This window comes from Choloepus didactylus, chromosome 1 (assembly GCF_015220235.1).
Source record: "Choloepus didactylus isolate mChoDid1 chromosome 1, mChoDid1.pri, whole genome shotgun sequence".
In the NCBI taxonomy this organism is placed as follows: domain Eukaryota; kingdom Metazoa; phylum Chordata; class Mammalia; order Pilosa; family Megalonychidae; genus Choloepus; species Choloepus didactylus.
This window is the reverse complement of record NC_051307.1, coordinates 51,792,032-51,808,742: the sequence shown is the minus strand read 5'-3', so window position 1 is coordinate 51,808,742 and position 16,711 is coordinate 51,792,032. Positions and strand designations below refer to the sequence as shown.

Below are 16,711 nucleotides of genomic sequence, written 5' to 3'. Positions count from 1 at the left end.
TGCTTTCTAGGAGAAAAACCATTCTTGATTTCCTGGGAAGGATTGATGTTTAAGAGGTGTTTTATCCACCAAAAAAATAACACATAGGGCCTTCGTGTCATTGGGCTTTTTGCCATTAAAACTGATAGTTAGAAATTAAACATCATCAGAAAGGAAAACCAATATATAAAGAAAGAAATGCCTGTGAAATTTTATTATATGAGGAACCTGAATACATATAGCAGTAAAAGGAAACTAAGATCTCATGGGTTATAACAGCAAACTTGTTAAGCAAGGTGGGTAATATAACCTAGTAACTCAAAGGTGAATTGAAAAATTTCATCAACCTCGGATTGCCAAAGAGGCAATCTGACTGCCTAGGAAAAAAAAAAGGCTTTAGAATAATGATGATTTTAAACAAGGGAATTTTTTTATAGCTATACATCTTTGTTAGGCTGCTTTTTGCTGCAAGTAATTGAAATCACAACCCAAAATAGCTTAAATATAAGGGTAATTTTTACCCCACCTTCAGGGTAAGTTCTTCTTTTGAGACACAGTATGAGACAATATACCTGGGTTGACCATACCTGGGTTGATTAACTTGACAGCACAATGATGTCATAAAAAATTCAAGTTCTTCCCGTTTACCTCCTCCCATACATCATAAGTGACTACTGAAGTTTCAGATGTTACATGTATTAACATCCAGTGGCAGGAAAGGGCAGAGTTCACTCATTCTTTACTTTTTATGAGAGAAGAGACCTAGTCATAGAAGCCCCCTGTAGAAGTCTGGGAGAAATCAGGAGATAGAAATCACACAGGGGAAGTTTAATAAGAATCATTAAGTGTAATAAAAGACTATAACATATAAGGAACCTCTATACATGGTGCCCTAGGGCTGAGGAAAGAAGGATGGACAAACTTGGAAAAGGTTCAGACCTAGTTGGAGAACATGTGGGCCAGCCATCTATAGCAGAAAAGTTTACTGATTTGGCCAGATTAGCCCTGGTCTGGAGTTGCTGGGCAAACAACGGCAACCCCCAGAGTGTGGTTGGGGATCAGCAACCCTGGCTTGGGCGTACAGTGGGAGTCTGGGCTCTAGCTTGGGACAAAGGCACTTCAGGGTAAGGGGGCTGGGATTCCTTCCACACCACACCCCCGGGCCACAGGAAGCTGAATGCAGGCTGTGCAAGGAGACTTTGCCACAGACAGGTTATCTACAGCCAAGTCTGCAAAGTCACAGAGGGATCATTCTGGGCCTGTAGCTCATCAGGCTCCATTGGATGCTTTCACACCCATATAGCCAACTGGCAATTTTAGGAAGTCTCTTCCTACTGAGATGTACCTTCTGTACCCTCGGCTGAGAAAACTTAACATCATACTCATTTAAAACAAGAAATGGTTAAGGGAAAATTCCGTTGTTTATCGTACAGCACACATTGAAGGGGATATTCAGAGATGAGAGGCAATAAATTAAGAACTGACACAGACCCAGATGCCTTTCCCTCATACCACATTGGCCAGAAGCATGTCACATACACACGCTAGAACCAAAAACTGGATGGATTTAGTCACCATGATTTGCTTCAACTAATCAAGATTCACTCCCTAGGGCTGGAAAGGAGTTTTTTTCTTGGCATAAATGGCCCTGCAAGGCTAATCAGGGTTCTGTCTCCGAGAAGAGTGAGAATGAGCCTGGTTGGACAACCAACAGTGGGTACCACCCTGGGCATTCTGGGTGAATGGTTTGAGATACCCACAGTCAGAATATGAATAGCAGAAACCCAGAGACCATTTTTCCTATAAATTCACATAGTGGTATATGAAGCATAACAGGTATAGCAAAAGTATCTAAAAGCAGATAATCTCTGAGATATTTAAGTAGCTGAGGTAGGTGAGAAGGCTCAATGTCAGTTTCTCATGTTGTGAAAATGACCATTGCCTAGAAATTACAGGCTTCTTATAAGAAGGGAAAATGTTCATCTTTGCTTGATAAATAAAGAGAATAGGAAAAAAAAATCAAGTGCCCATCGGTAAAAATGTCTCTAATCCTCACTTACACAAGGCTCCAGAAATTGTCTTTGCCTAACTGCCATCATCCAGACCCTCTGTTACAGTCTAGCTTTTATTTTTTATTACTTGCTGATCCCTTTTCTGTTTTACCTCCCTTCTTTTCCCTGTAGTACACTCACCTGCAAACCTCTCAAATGCTTTTGTCTTCCTCTTCATTGTCCTGTTTCCTCCACATGATAAATTCACATGTGCCAGCGTGCACATTTCCAGCGATATATTCTGTCTCTATTCAAAGGGAGTTTCCCCACAGGTATGCTTGATGGCAAGTGTGTTATTGACCATGTGGTGTTATTCTAGAAATTATAACTGCTTAATCTGAAACATTACTTCAAAAAATTATTTGGTGAGCAAAGTATTCTTACCTATGAAAGAAGTAAATGGAGGGAAGAGCAGGTATTGTATTCTTTATAAAATACCATTTTTGAAAAGATATTTTAAATTTATGTACTACCACTTTCAATGAGATAAAGCCAACCCACATGAAAAAATTCAAGCTGCTTTTCCTGCTGAAGACTTACCTGCTACCTATTCCAGCAGTCACCATTAACACATAATACATCTCCTGACAGGAGTAATCCGTTTAGAGTAAGCTACAAAAATTCACCATTAAGTGTCATATTTCTGGGTAATAAACACATAGCAAAATCTTTGGTAGTAGACCAGTGTCACTTCCTTGAAGTCTGATGTGAGATAAGGTTGCTGAGGAATATTTGAAAGCTGCCAACACCTTCCTTAAGAATTGTATTGCACAAGGAGAGGCTAGGCCTCCCTATGGTTGTGCCTAAGAGCCTCCTCCCGAATGCCTCTTTGTTGCTCAGATGTGGCCCTCTCTCTCTAGCTAAGCCATCTTGAAAGGTGAAATCACTGCCCTCTCCCCTATGTGGGATCTGACACCCAGGGGAGTGAATATCCCCGGCAATGTGGAATTTGACTCCCGGGGAGGAATGTAGACCCGGCATCGTGGGATGGAGAACATCTTCTTGACCAAAAGGGGGAAATGAAAGGAAATGAAATAAGCTTCAGTGGCAGAGAGATTCCAAAAGGAGCCAAGAGGTCACTCTGGTGGGCACTCTTATGCACAATATAGACAACCCTTTTTAGGTTCTAATGAATTGGGGTAGCTGGTGGTGGATACCTGAAACTATCAAACTACAACCCAGAACCCATGAATCTTGAAGACGATTGTATAAAAATGTAGTTTATAAGGGGTGACAATGGAATTAGGAAAGCCATAAGGACCACACTCCCCTTTGTCTAGTTTATGGATGGATGAGTAGAAAAATGGGGGAAGGAAAAAAACAAACAGACAAAGGCACTCAATGTTCTTTTTTACTTTAATTGCTCTTTTTCACTTTAATTATTATTCTTATTATTTTTTTGTGTGCGGTAATGAAGGTGTCAGGGATTGATTTTGGTGATGAATGCACAACTATGTAATGATACTGTGAACAATCGAATGTACGCTTTGTTTTGTATGACTGCATGGTATGTGAATATATCTCAATAAAATTAAGAATTGTATTGCACAAATATTTTCAGTGCTTATGCCTTCTTTGGGAGATTTGTATTTATTCATAAATTTGGCTGTGAATATTGAGTTGGGCTATGTGAGATAGCAAAGCTCAACAGCTAAGTTGTACTAAGATGTATAACTTAATATGCAGTTCTTATATAGCATAGCCAGAATGCATAGGAACTTCTAAAATTGGACTCAGCCATTTCATTTTGGAGGAGATCTGAAATCTTATTAAACACATCCTAGGTCCAAGTACACATCAGTCATCCAGATATAGGAGGGGATAAGGGCCAGCCCTAGGTTGAGAGATGAATGAAAAGCTTTCTGTGTTCATTCCTCTGAGAAACCACTTCTCCTTTAGGCTTGCATATCCTTTCTCAACTAGATGATGAGAGGAAAGAACCTAAAGAAGACACATCATATGCACACGTGCACACACACACACACACACACACACACACAAATCTCAGCAAATGATTATTAGCCTCATATATTTATCCTTTCATATTGATTTGTATTTCAATAGCATTAGCTAAAAACAGGACTTCAGACACTGTGAATGGCCAGTTGGGGAGACTTGAGATGCAGGGAAGATAGGACACCTTGGAAACCATCTCTCAGCTGGCAGGTAAGGTGAAGTTGCCTGTGAAGGATGAAGTGTCCATCCCCTCACAATTGTATTTTTGAGTGTTCCATCTCCTAGTACATATTGTACTAGGATTGTCAATGCTTTAAGGCAATCATGGCAGCCTTTATCACATAGCAGAGTGGTTAAAAAGAGAAGCTCTGGAGACTGACTGCCTGTACGCAAGTCCCTGTTTGGTCAAGTATTAGGTGTGCAATCTTGGCAATATTAACTTCTCTGTGTTTCAGCTTGCTCATCGGTAAAGTGCAGATAAAAATAGTACCCACTGGATAATGTTCTCTTGGTTTAAATGACTTGATGCACATAAAGCCCTTAAAGTAATGCCTGTTACAAAGTGTATATGAAGTCAATACAGAATGTTCTTCAAAATTTGGAGGTCAAAAAAAACAAAGCTGCTTAAAGTACATACATAGTTTAAGTAATTTGAGTGTAAACAATTTATGAATATAAAATTTTTCACTTATTTTGAGTAGTAAGGAAAATAAATTAAATAAGTGAAGTGCTGATTTATATATTAAGAAATCTTTACTTTGCTTATAATTATAGATGTGTCCTACTTTCAGCATGTGCTTCTGAAAACTTTTAAATAATCAAAGTCAGTATTCAACTAAATGAATATTTATTAAACTACTACTATATGTAGGGTTATTCCAGCTCTCTATTATTATGTAAAAAAAAACTTCCCCAGCACTTAGTGACATAAAATGACAACTTTTTATTATACTCATAATATTGTGGGTCAGAAATTAAGGCAGAGCACAGTGGTGATGGTTGTCTTTGTTTGCTCCATAAAAACTGAGGCCTCTGCTAGGTGGTACAAATGGCTCAAGACGGTTAGGACAGCTCACCTGCGCCTCTTTTCTGTCAGCTGGGTTTCTCAATTCTTCTCTACTTTGCATCTGCCAAGGCTGGGATGTTCAAGATGGCTTCTTCATTCAAGGCCTATTGCCAGCACTGAGAGAGCGGAAACAGATGAGGCTGTCTCTCTTCTTGGGGCCTCTCCCTGTGGCTAGTTTAAGTTCCTCACAGCACCACAATCAGTTCTTAGACTTTTCACAAAGTGGTTCATGGCACCAAGAGCAAATTTCCAAGAAGCCTCCATGGAAACTGCAAGAACGTCACTTTTGCCATATTCAGTTAAGTGTCAGTTAGTCACTAAGGTCCAGCCCCAAGTCAAGTGCAGGAAAATGAGGAAAAATTTCTTAATGGGAGAAGTAGCAAATACTTTAAATCCTTTGACTCAAAAGTCAATAAGTCACTGACTTTTTATCCCTTTCTAGTTGCTGTCCTTTCTCCTCCCCTTGACAGTCATCTTTCTCAAAATAATTATTTACTCACGTTGTCTATACTTCCTCTCTCCGCACTCATATCTTAAATCTCCTCTAATTTGGCTTTAGCTTATGTTATTCCACTAAAACTTCCTCTTACAAAATCCATCAATGACTTTCATATTAAGAAGCATAATGAAATATTTTCAGTATCCTTATACTTTCTTTCTAAGGTACTTTTGACATGGTTGACTCCTTTTTTAAAACTAAGGCTCTCTCCCCTTTGCTTTCTCCTGTTTTCCTCCTACCTCTCTGGGTAGTTCTTCTTGATCTTCTTTACTTTCTCCTTTTCTTCTACCCATGTCCCTCTTGCTCATGACTACCACCATTTCTAGCCACATGTGTGTCAGTTGTCATTTCTACCTTATGTAGGTCTCGAATTCATTCATGTATCTTTTTTTTTTTCTATTCTGCTGCTGCTGACCTCATCAAAACTCAAACTCTGAGTCCCTGCAGTAGCATCCTAACTAGTCTCCTCCCAGGCTTTCTTCTACTCTGCTAATCTCTTCTTCAAATAATATTCTGAGTGAAGATTTAAAGATTGAACACCTTTCGATTATTTTTTATTGAAATTAAAACAAAATTTAAAGTCTCACAGGGTTCTGCCTTACCTCATTTCATGCCATTCTTCCCTTTGCTGACTTTCAGATCCTCAACTTACTTTTCTCTTTTCATTTTAGGGTCTTTCCCCATACTTAGCTCTCTAAAGGAAAACAACACCCCCACCTCTCTCCCATTTGTATCCTGGCTAAGTCCCATTCACCCTACTTAATGTCTCAGCTTAATGCCTCCAACAGAATTTCACTTACCTCTCTAACTAAATTATGTTTTCCCACAATTGTTTTCATGGCAAACTATCGTTTTCCTTCATAGAATGTATTAATAAGTGTAATGACATATTAGCTTGTTTATTTCTTTAATGTTGTCTCCAGTAAATAGAATATTAGTTTGGGTACCATCTATTACTTTCCCTATTGCTAGTATAATAGCGATAATTTTTGCCTCTGAAGTCAGACCACCTGGTATAAATCCTAGATCTAACATTAGCTGTGACTCTGAACAAATTATTTAATCTGTTAAACTTCAGGTCCCCTTATTACAAAAATGTGGATAATAATGGTACCTATCTCATAGGCTGTGGTGAGGGCCTAATGAAATAATGCATGCCAAGAACTTACTAAATTGCATGACACATAGAAGTTGTTCAATAAATGTTTCCCATTTACCTCCTGCACAGTGCCTGGATCATAGCAGGTATTCAATAAGTATTTAATTGAATGAGTGAATGAATGAATGAATTAGGAAAGTTTACTTTAAGATTGCTCTACCGAAAGGTAATATACTTATGTGATATTCTCTATTATGTACCAGATATACTTAAAAAGATAAGGCAATATATAAAACTCTTAAAGAAAAATTGCCCTTTTTATATCAGGCTAAATATTTCCCTTGCCTCATTGCCTATCCTTATGAAAATATAAAATTTTTAATTATTTCTTTACAGCTCATGCAGAAGTTAACACAATAAGTCTAAGTTGAATATTCACACATTTTGAATTAATGACATTCTGATGAATTTGTTTTCTGTACTTACGGCTTTTTCTGAGCTAGAATTAAAATCTAATCTACATGCTGATAAATATTTAAAATTGATTCATATAAGCATTTTTAAATATGATTTTTTTTAATTTCTTGGGAATAAGAATACATTCGTGTATTATACACTATGATAAGAAAAATCTAGGCCTGGGAAATTTAAGAAATAAAGTTACCTGTTGAAGGATAAAAAGGGGAAAGAAGGGAAAAGATTATTTTAGTCTCTCACTAAAACAATTAATGTTATCAATTTATAATGTAATTTGGCTTTAATATTATAGGAAAAGATTCATAGATGATAATCTGACTAGATTTACAGGGAACAGTATAATGACAATATTAAATTTTAAAAAGAAAAAATACTAATGCTTATCTGATATTCCTTAAAAATAGTAAATAGAATCTTATCAAAATTAGTTTGTTTTATGTTGTAATCACATAACACTCATAATAAATCTCTTCCAATAATCCATAATATTCCAACTTTCATAACTTTTTAATAACTTTTGTCCTTTTTTTCTCTTAAGGACCAAATTTTCTATTGCAAAACAGAAATGGGAATTTATTCAGTTTCATTTCAATGTCTTTGAAATTTTCAAATCAATTATTATTCTGCCTTGCTAATCAAAAATGATGATTCTTATTTATGATTAAATCTGAAATTAGATTTTCTCATTTTTTTTAATAATTCAATTTTGTATTTCCTCTCAGAATGGAACATCCATTTGCATTCCCAAAAGATATATTCATGGGTCAAATCCTTAGCATTTTAATGTGCCAAATTGAATTCTGCTAAATTATAATGATTTATATATTTAACCATAATCTGCCCAAAATTTTTTGCAAAAAGTTCCTCCTATGAGAGTTTTTAATGGCATTCATAAGAACACAATGTTTTGGCAAAAGGAGGGCAGTGTTAATACAAACAGGTCAGTAAGAAAATCTTAGAAAAGACACTAAAAATATTTTCTTAACAAAGCAATATTTTCTGTTTTTCTCTTAAAGCATGGAAAGTCATGCAAATTTAAGATTTCATTATAATGCTCTCTACTTGATAATATCTAAAATGGATTTTTTTTTTTTCACTATGGTCCCTTGGCCAAGATTCTTCTTTCTATTGGCATCATGAGAATAGTTGTGCAAAATGTTTGTGACTTCAAGGCCTTCAAATTTACCAAAAATTTGTCTCTGTATTGAATTTGTTAAATAGAAACTTAAATGAATTTTTATCTAATTGTTTGAAAAGTAATAATTCCACATTATTAACACTTCTTTAATCAGAGCATTGTGGTCTTGGAAATAGTCTATTTTGCTTTTTAGCTGCAATTTGTTTTTTACTTAAATCAACTTAAAAGGAGATAAGATAGAACCTACAGACCCAGTAGCAAGAACAATTCCATTTTGGCTGTTTTTCCTACTAGATCACATTGTGATCTACAACTTCACTATCTCATTGCTGACATCACGCAGATATGATAGGCAAAATGTCTAAAATGGTCCCCCAAAGATGTTTGATCCTAACACCTGGAGCCTGTGGATATAATGAGATATCACGTCCATGATTATGTTATGTGGCACAGTTTTCCTTAAGACAGACACATTATCCAGGGGAACCTGATCTAATCACATAAGCCCTTAAAAGCAGAGCACTTACTCCAGCTGATGGCAGGAGAGGAAGTCAGAGAGATCTGAAGCAGGGGAAGGGCTTGATACATGGTGCCTGCTTTGAGAATGGAGGGAGTCACAAAAGTCAGTATGCAGACAGCCTTCGAGATATAACAGCAAACCTGGCTGACGGCCAGCAAGGAAACAGGTACTTCACTAATGCAACTGCAAGGAACTGAACTCAGCCAACAGGATTTACGGGGAGAACACAGAAGAGAACACAGCCAGCCCACACCTTGAAGTCAGTCTTGTGAGACCCTGAACAGAGAACTCAGCCATGCCACCCCATCTCAGACTTCTGACTTACAAAACTGTGAGATAATAAGCGGGTTTTGCTGTAAGGTTTGTAGTAATTCGTCATGCAGCAACAGAAAACCAGTACAACAGAGAACAATCCTTACATCCGCCAAGTGGCTTACTGATCTTGCAGTTATGACTTGAGCCTCAAAGAACCTGAGGAGTTTCACAAGTTGATATCCATACCAGTAATCCAGCAAACACATTAATACAGCTGTAGATTGGTCTTTTAACCTGCCCTTTCAGCAATAGTGAAAACTTTACCATTATCTGGAAAAACCCTTGAACAAAATCACCAACATTATTTTCTAACAACTAAACAATTATTAATAATATGTCTGAAGGTTGAAGAAGCATTAATTGAAGCCACTTTTTTAAAAGGGAGGTTCAGCTTCCACCCCAGAGTGACCCGTATTTGGAATCATTTTTTATAGTTTGATAATACAGCTTGTCAGCAGCAGTATACATTCTTGTAAAATGCACTCCTGTCATCCAAAATAGTATTCATGATTACCCACATATGCTTGCCACACATCTGTTTTTAGCTTTTCTATTCCTACCTCTGGATTCCACTGTAGCTTTTCAATGCATTGATTTCTTAAAATTTTGTCAACCACAAATTAACCACCCTGCCACCCCTTCTTCCCATTTCCAAATGATTATCCATACATGAAGACCTTAGAACTTCACAGTACTTCTCTGCTTGTGTGGTATCTTTAAGGCTATTTTCAATAAACCCAGCATCTTAAAACAGTATAATAAATAGATGTGTATGTGAATGATTTATTAGCAGTAAAAATGAAAGAAATTATCAATTTATTTAATATGAAGATGAAATTAAAAAGTAACACCAAAGTTTCAAGGTCAGGTGACTTGAAGAAGGAAGATCCCAATAGCAATAACAAAAAAAGGTAATACAGAAGAAGAAGTTGAATCGGAAAGGAAATGATGGGTAGATTTTGGATATAGTGAGATGTTTATCCAAATGCTAAAAGGAGAGATTCATACCACAAGATTTAACTTTATTCTGAATTTAATCTTCTCTCCATTTTGGCTTATTCAACCCTTTATTATTAAATAGTTCTGTATTTTTTTACACCTGAATATTTATTTTCATTTATATATAATACAACTACCCTTTATGTGAGTATAAGCCCACACTCTCATTTAAGAAATCATCTTCTATGCTATTTCTCTTTTTTAATTCAGGGAGTAAGATCTTCTTTAGCAAATATTCCTCTGAACTTTATAGCTAGTTTGCTGTTATGACCAAGCAAGGAAATTTCACTTCCAAGTGTAACCACAAACCCAGCTACTTTCTTCTGTAAACTATTGTTCCAACATATTTCAGCCTGAAATTTTCCAGCTGTGCTCAAGGGCTCCTCACAACCACATGGAAACTATTTCTTGGGGCTTATTTTTAATTATAGCCTTTACTCTCCTTTGGTTCTTCAGATATTACTGTTCACAAGGTTACATTATGCTCCAGAGACATGACATTTGTGACACTACCACTGTACGATATTCTATAATAATGAATATCATAGGACAGATGGTAGCATTACCACAGAATTTAGATTTGTTTATGTAGTCTATGCAAAAAGATATCCATACTACCATTAATGTGTGTGCTTTGAACTCATCAGATGTTATTCATCCGGTTAGATGCCTATAAATATACCACACAACTAGGCTCCCACAAAATGTCATGCTAAGCAAGATCCATACCCTTAATGACAGAAGTGGTAACACATTACACATCCTTCCAAAAGGAAAAAATGCAATAAAGAACATTGTGTAACATGTCTATCTTGAGACGCAACCTCCAAGTGGCTGATGCATCTTACTGGCAAAGCTTTTTTAAGCAAACTCTCAAGTGAAGTCACGTTCCTTTCTCATAAATGACCAGAAATAAACCAGAAAGTTCAGGAAGAAAGATACAAATGTTCCCAGTTCAGTTGAAATCATCGATGGGCATATTCATAATCCTGCCTCAAACTATTAGAATCTCAACAATTCTGATTAATTTAAAGGAAAATCCCAATTTAGATATTGCAAGAGAGCATTAAGTAGATTCAGAATGTAATGTATCCAGCCAGAAATCAGGTCCTATGCACTTCTTTGGGACTATTCCAGAATTGACTTAAAATATAAAAGTGATTATTATAGTTATTCTTTTCTTTGGTTCCCCTGATAAGGTGGTTTTTGCTTTTAGAGTCTCCTCTAAAAGAGTCCATACAATATGATCAATATAATTTTTTTTCAGTGAAGCACGTATGGAGAAAGACATGGAGTAGAAATGACATTAATTATTGAAATTAATTAATTAATGTATCACTTGTACAAGATAGCTAATTATATAATTCCCTTTTTATACATGACGACTCAGATTCAAAGGTGCAAAATGACTTTCTAATAAGGGATGAGCAAGACCTGAACCAAGGTATTTTGTTTTCTTTTCTTTTCAGTTATAGTCCCCATACTTCTTTGGAATACACCACATGGTCATCTCAAATTTTTCACATTATTAATAAAATATTTTGGTTGAAAAATTAGCATTGTCAGAGTTGAACAACAAAAATAACTATGCTATAGAACAGTGATTCTCAAGGTATGGTTCCAAGACCAGCAGTATCAGCCTCACCCAGGAAATCATTAAAAATGTAAATTCTTAGACCCCAGCCAGACCTAATGAACCCAAATCTCAGAGGGGTCGGACCCAGAAATCTGTTTTTTAATAAGGCCTCCTGCTCAGTCTGACACATCCACAAATTTGAGCTCTAGAACAATAATCGTCAATATTTTATGTGCCTCAGTATCACTATAAAACTTTTTAAATTCAGATGCATTCCCTATACTTGTATATGTGTAACACTCAGTGCATGAAAAGTTTAGAGATGTTGCTATAGAATGTTCACCATATGAGTGGAAGTCAATTGATTAACATAGAGCTTCCTTATTTTCACTTGTTTGGTCAATAGAAGAATACATTACAGCAGTGGTTCCCACCTGGAGGTGATTTTGCACCCCAGGGAACATTTCACAATGTCTGGAGACATTTTTGGTTGTCATAAATTGTGTAGGAGGATGGTGTGCTACTGGCATCTAGTGGGCGGAGGCTAAGAATGTTACTAAACATCCTCTGATGCACAGAATATTCCCCTACAAAAAAGTATTGTTTGGTCCAAAATGTCAATTGTGTTGAGGTTGAGAAACTCTGGATTATTCAAAGAAGAAATAAATATGATGCATAATTGTTTATATTTTCAGTACAAATATTTTTACTTGACCTAAGTGTTGGTAAACTTTCTCTGTAAAGGACAAAACAGTAAACATTTTAGGCTTTGTGGACCACATGTTCTCTGTCCAACTACTCACCTCTGCCACTGAAGCACAAAAGCAACCATACACAACACACGAATGAGCATGACTGTCTTCCCCAAAAAATCTTTATTTACAAAAACTGCCAGCCAATGGGATTTTAACTTCATACCATAGTTTGCCAACTCCTACAATAGATTTTTCACATACCTAAAACTGAGAAAGAAGCATAGTTACAGTGCCATGATGTTCAGAAGGAGACAAAGATTATTTATCTGAGAAGGCTTCATGGAAGAAGTCACTTTTAAGCTGGGTCTTCAGTGATAGAGGAAGATAATACTAACATTTGTACATTTGTATAGGACTTTGCCTCATCTTATTCTTTGATTCTCGTAACAATCCTGTGGCATTAAAAGGAGAGCAGAGGAATAGGGTGGGGAGATGAGACTGGTTAGAGAGATAGAACAAAGAGGAAGGTACCCTAAAGAGACTTGAATAGCACACTAGTAAGAGCTGGAACTTGAGCTCATAAATACCATGGGAAGATTTCAGGTAAGGAAGTGTCCTGTTTCCATTTGTGATGATCCTGAGAGTTTTAAACTTGAGCAACTTGGTGGATTAAGATTTTATAAACCAAGGGAGGGATATGTACTCACAAATAATTTTCAGAAGCCTAGTAGGTTACTCAGAGAGTTTAGCAATTGTTCTTAAGCTACAAATCGTTATCACAGTTAGTGATTATACTACAAGTTTTGCAAGATAATTTGCATTGTAGTCTACTTCAAATTTTCAAAAATAAGTTTTTTTACATAGAAATTTTCCAAATTGTCCTAGAAATATGAATGTAAATGTTTTTAGAAAGTTTGTTGAGAATAAATTTTAACATTTTGAAACATGTTTTGGATAATGTATTCTTCTATAGATTTATGTCTTAGGTTTAGGAAAACCAATATGTTTGAGTAGAATAGAAAGAAGGTAAAGTAACTCAGCTTATTAATTGCTTTCATTAAATGTCAGTCTATGCATTTAATTTTGCTTATACTTGACAAATAAAATATTTTAACGCTGTTCTGATTGAGGAGCTTCATGCGTATGTAATCATTGTCCTTAACATTCAGAATTGCTTCTTTTCATGGTGACCTATCCATTTGCGAAGGAGAAGTTAAAAGGACCGTCTTTCAAATGCAAACTTTTGTTGGTTATCCTGGTTTAAAATAGTTGCATGAAACCTGAATGGTAAAAAAAAATTAGACTAAGAGTGTTATATTTATAAAATTTGGTACATCAAGTCTCCTATAGCATTAATTGCAGTTGCAGTAAAAGGCTGGTTAACTTGCATACAAACAATTGTTTCTTCTCTTCTGTACTATGTCTGTCCAGAGGACTGTATGTTAACACATTCCGCTCCACAAGAAGATATATGGCCATCCATGCCACATCATCCAACACAACAAAATATGATGTTGACATGAGGGAAACTAGGCAAAACACTTGTGCTGTTTTGAATCTATTATGTACCCCAGAAAGCCATGTTCTTTTAATCCAGTCTTGTGGGTGCAGACTTATTGTGGGTGGGACCTTTTGATTAGATTATTTCCATGGAGATGTGACCCTGCCCATTCAAGGTGGGTCTTAATTAGTTTACTGGAGTCCTTAAGAGACCTCAGAGAGAGAGAGAGAGAGCTCAGAGCTTACACAGAAATTGAAAAAGACATTTTGGAGAGAAGCTAAGATATGTAGTCTAGAGTTTGTCCCCGGAAGAAGCTAAGAGAGGACCCCCAGACACTTAGAGAGAAACACCCTGGGAGAAACAAGCAAGGATGCACAGGAGCTGAGAGACAGAAGCTAAGACAGAAGCCCAGAGAAAGCAACGGAAATGAGAAGCTAATCCTAGGAGAGGCCCGGCAGACTCTGGCCATGTGCCTTCCCATGTGACAGAGGAAACCCAGATGCTATCAGCCTTTCTTCAGAGAAGGTATCATCCTACTGATGCCTTAACAGGGACATTTTCATGACCTTAGAACTGTAAATTTGTGAACTAATAACCCCCCATTTTAAAAGCAAATCCATTTCTGATATTTTACATTCCATCAGCTTTAGCAAACCAGAACAACACTACAAGTGAATCAAGAACAAACGCAGCTGTTCCCCTTGCCTGCTTCCCACCCTACAGGGCCCAGTAGAGCTGGTGGCGTTGGTGGCCTCTTGCAGAGGGGCACCGTGGCATTAGGGTCTCAGCCTCCACAGTGGAGCAACGCTGGGCACAGGGATACTTCTGAGAGTCTGAGGCCACAGGCACTGCACTGGGCAGTGGGGCCAGGCAGGGTCCACTCCTAGTGCCTCCATGATGCCATCGCAGGGCAGGGAGGCCAGGTGGGCTGAGTCCTTCGCCTTCTTTTAAACTCAGATCTACTTGTTAATGTGATATGGGTGGCTTCTGCAGATCTTACTTCACATGTTTTTACTCAGTACAGCAAACCATTCTTCAGCACCTTTGCAAAAAATGTCTATGTTTGTTCTCTATCTTTTGGACTTTATTATTTGGAAGCCTTGGAGACAACAGTGTACAAGAGGATTTTGAGGAAAGCATGTTTCTTTTCTTTTGCAGACACTGAAGGTTACTTTGCTGTTTGCACAACAGATAAAACTATGAATAGTTCTTTGAATGAGCCTCTGTACATTCCTGTGAAATTTCATGATCTTCCAAGTGAAAAACCTGAGAGCATAAACACTGATATTGAAAAGACTCCGAGAATGTCTCTTGCAACATTCAGTAATATTATGGAAATTTGACGACTTCCATCAAGCCATGGATTGGAAGCAACTTGGTCATATACTACTATGAAAGAACAAGAATTCATACTGAAAACTGTGGGGAAACTTACTGCAACTGAAGTAGCATAAATAAAGTTTTGGTTTTTTTTGTTTTTGTTTTTTTTTTGCTTTGTGCAGTTTTTGGGGAATTTGTCATATCAAGATCCACTTTCAGACACACAAATTGCTATAGTTAATATTTTGTCTTCAATTTCTAGACATTTTACTGTAATCCTTGCTGCAGTGTTTCCAAGTGCCAGTGAAGATAGATTTACCCTTTCTAAACTACCAGCTGAAATTTTAAGCATTTGGAGGTGTTGTGCTAGTAAACTTTTGTCTCGGTCTGAAAAATCTGCTGGTAGAGCTACAACAAGTTCCATTTGGTCTCTTGCTAGAGCCCACACTCTAGGCTGTCTATATTGTCATGATTAAGAGAAAGGTAGACAGAAAAAATAAGTTGGATATTTCAGTGCTCTTTGGTTTTTAGATCTGTTTAATTTGCTGTACTTATGGCCAGGTTTCTTTTTACTTCATTATACTGGATTTGAGGACTTCGAATTTCCCAAAAAAGTAGTATTAATGTGTGTTATCATTAATTGCCTTATTGGAACAGTTCTCTCCGAGTTCCTGTGATTGTAGGGCTGCTTTCTTACCTCATCATTGATAGGCACACTTGCACTAAGCCTTATAATACCTCTGTCTATAATAGCTGACATGTGTATGCAAAAGGTGCAGTTTTCTTGGTTATTTTTTGCAGTTGCTATCCCTGTACTTTTTTTCATTTTTTTTATTGTAACTGTCCTATGCCATTATGATAATGGAGAACCTGTGATGGTGGGAATCAAAAGAATTTTTGCCTTTAGATGCAGACAACATCAAATTCAGAGAGTCCTGGAAGACAGCGAACAGTGCAAGAGTCTCAGTCCTATGCACAGTGTTTCTCAGGAGGATGGAGCTAATTAGCTCTTGTCTGTAGCCCAGCTTGATAACAAAACATTACACAGCAAAGAGACAAACCTTGACAAGTTTTGTATAAAAAGTTTCAGTGCCTAGTCTGAACAATAACAGCTTCAATTCTTTGAAACTTTAAAATATATTTGTTTTTAGTAACTCCCATGTCCTGAATGGCTATCAAGGCTAAAGTAAAGGTAAATTTTTTCTATGTAGTATATCTAATGTAGGGAAGTAATCAGCAAACCTGATTCAATGAACAACTTCTAGCAATTCAGGTTTTTATTTATCCAGCAAATATTTATTGAACACCTTTTCTAAACTAAGCACTGGGAAATGATGTTAATTAAAAGTCTATTACTGCTTTCAAGAGGCTCAGAGGCTAGTGGGTAAATAATCAATCACATTTCTATGCCTTAAGTGTTAACTTGGGAGTGTTAAGAAGGTTATATGAGGAGAAGCAAACCAAGTTTTAAGGAACAATGGAGCTTCCTAGAAAGAGAAAAGTTAAGCTGAAACGTGAAA

The 16,711-nt window shown here is 36.8% G+C and overlaps 1 pseudogene; it reads left to right on the top strand.

Annotated features, from left to right (window-relative positions):
• The first annotated feature begins 891 nt into the window (after positions 1-891).
• LOC119509201 lies at positions 892-15,325 on the top strand (annotated as a pseudogene).
• The last annotated feature ends 1,386 nt before the right edge of the window (positions 15,326-16,711 follow it).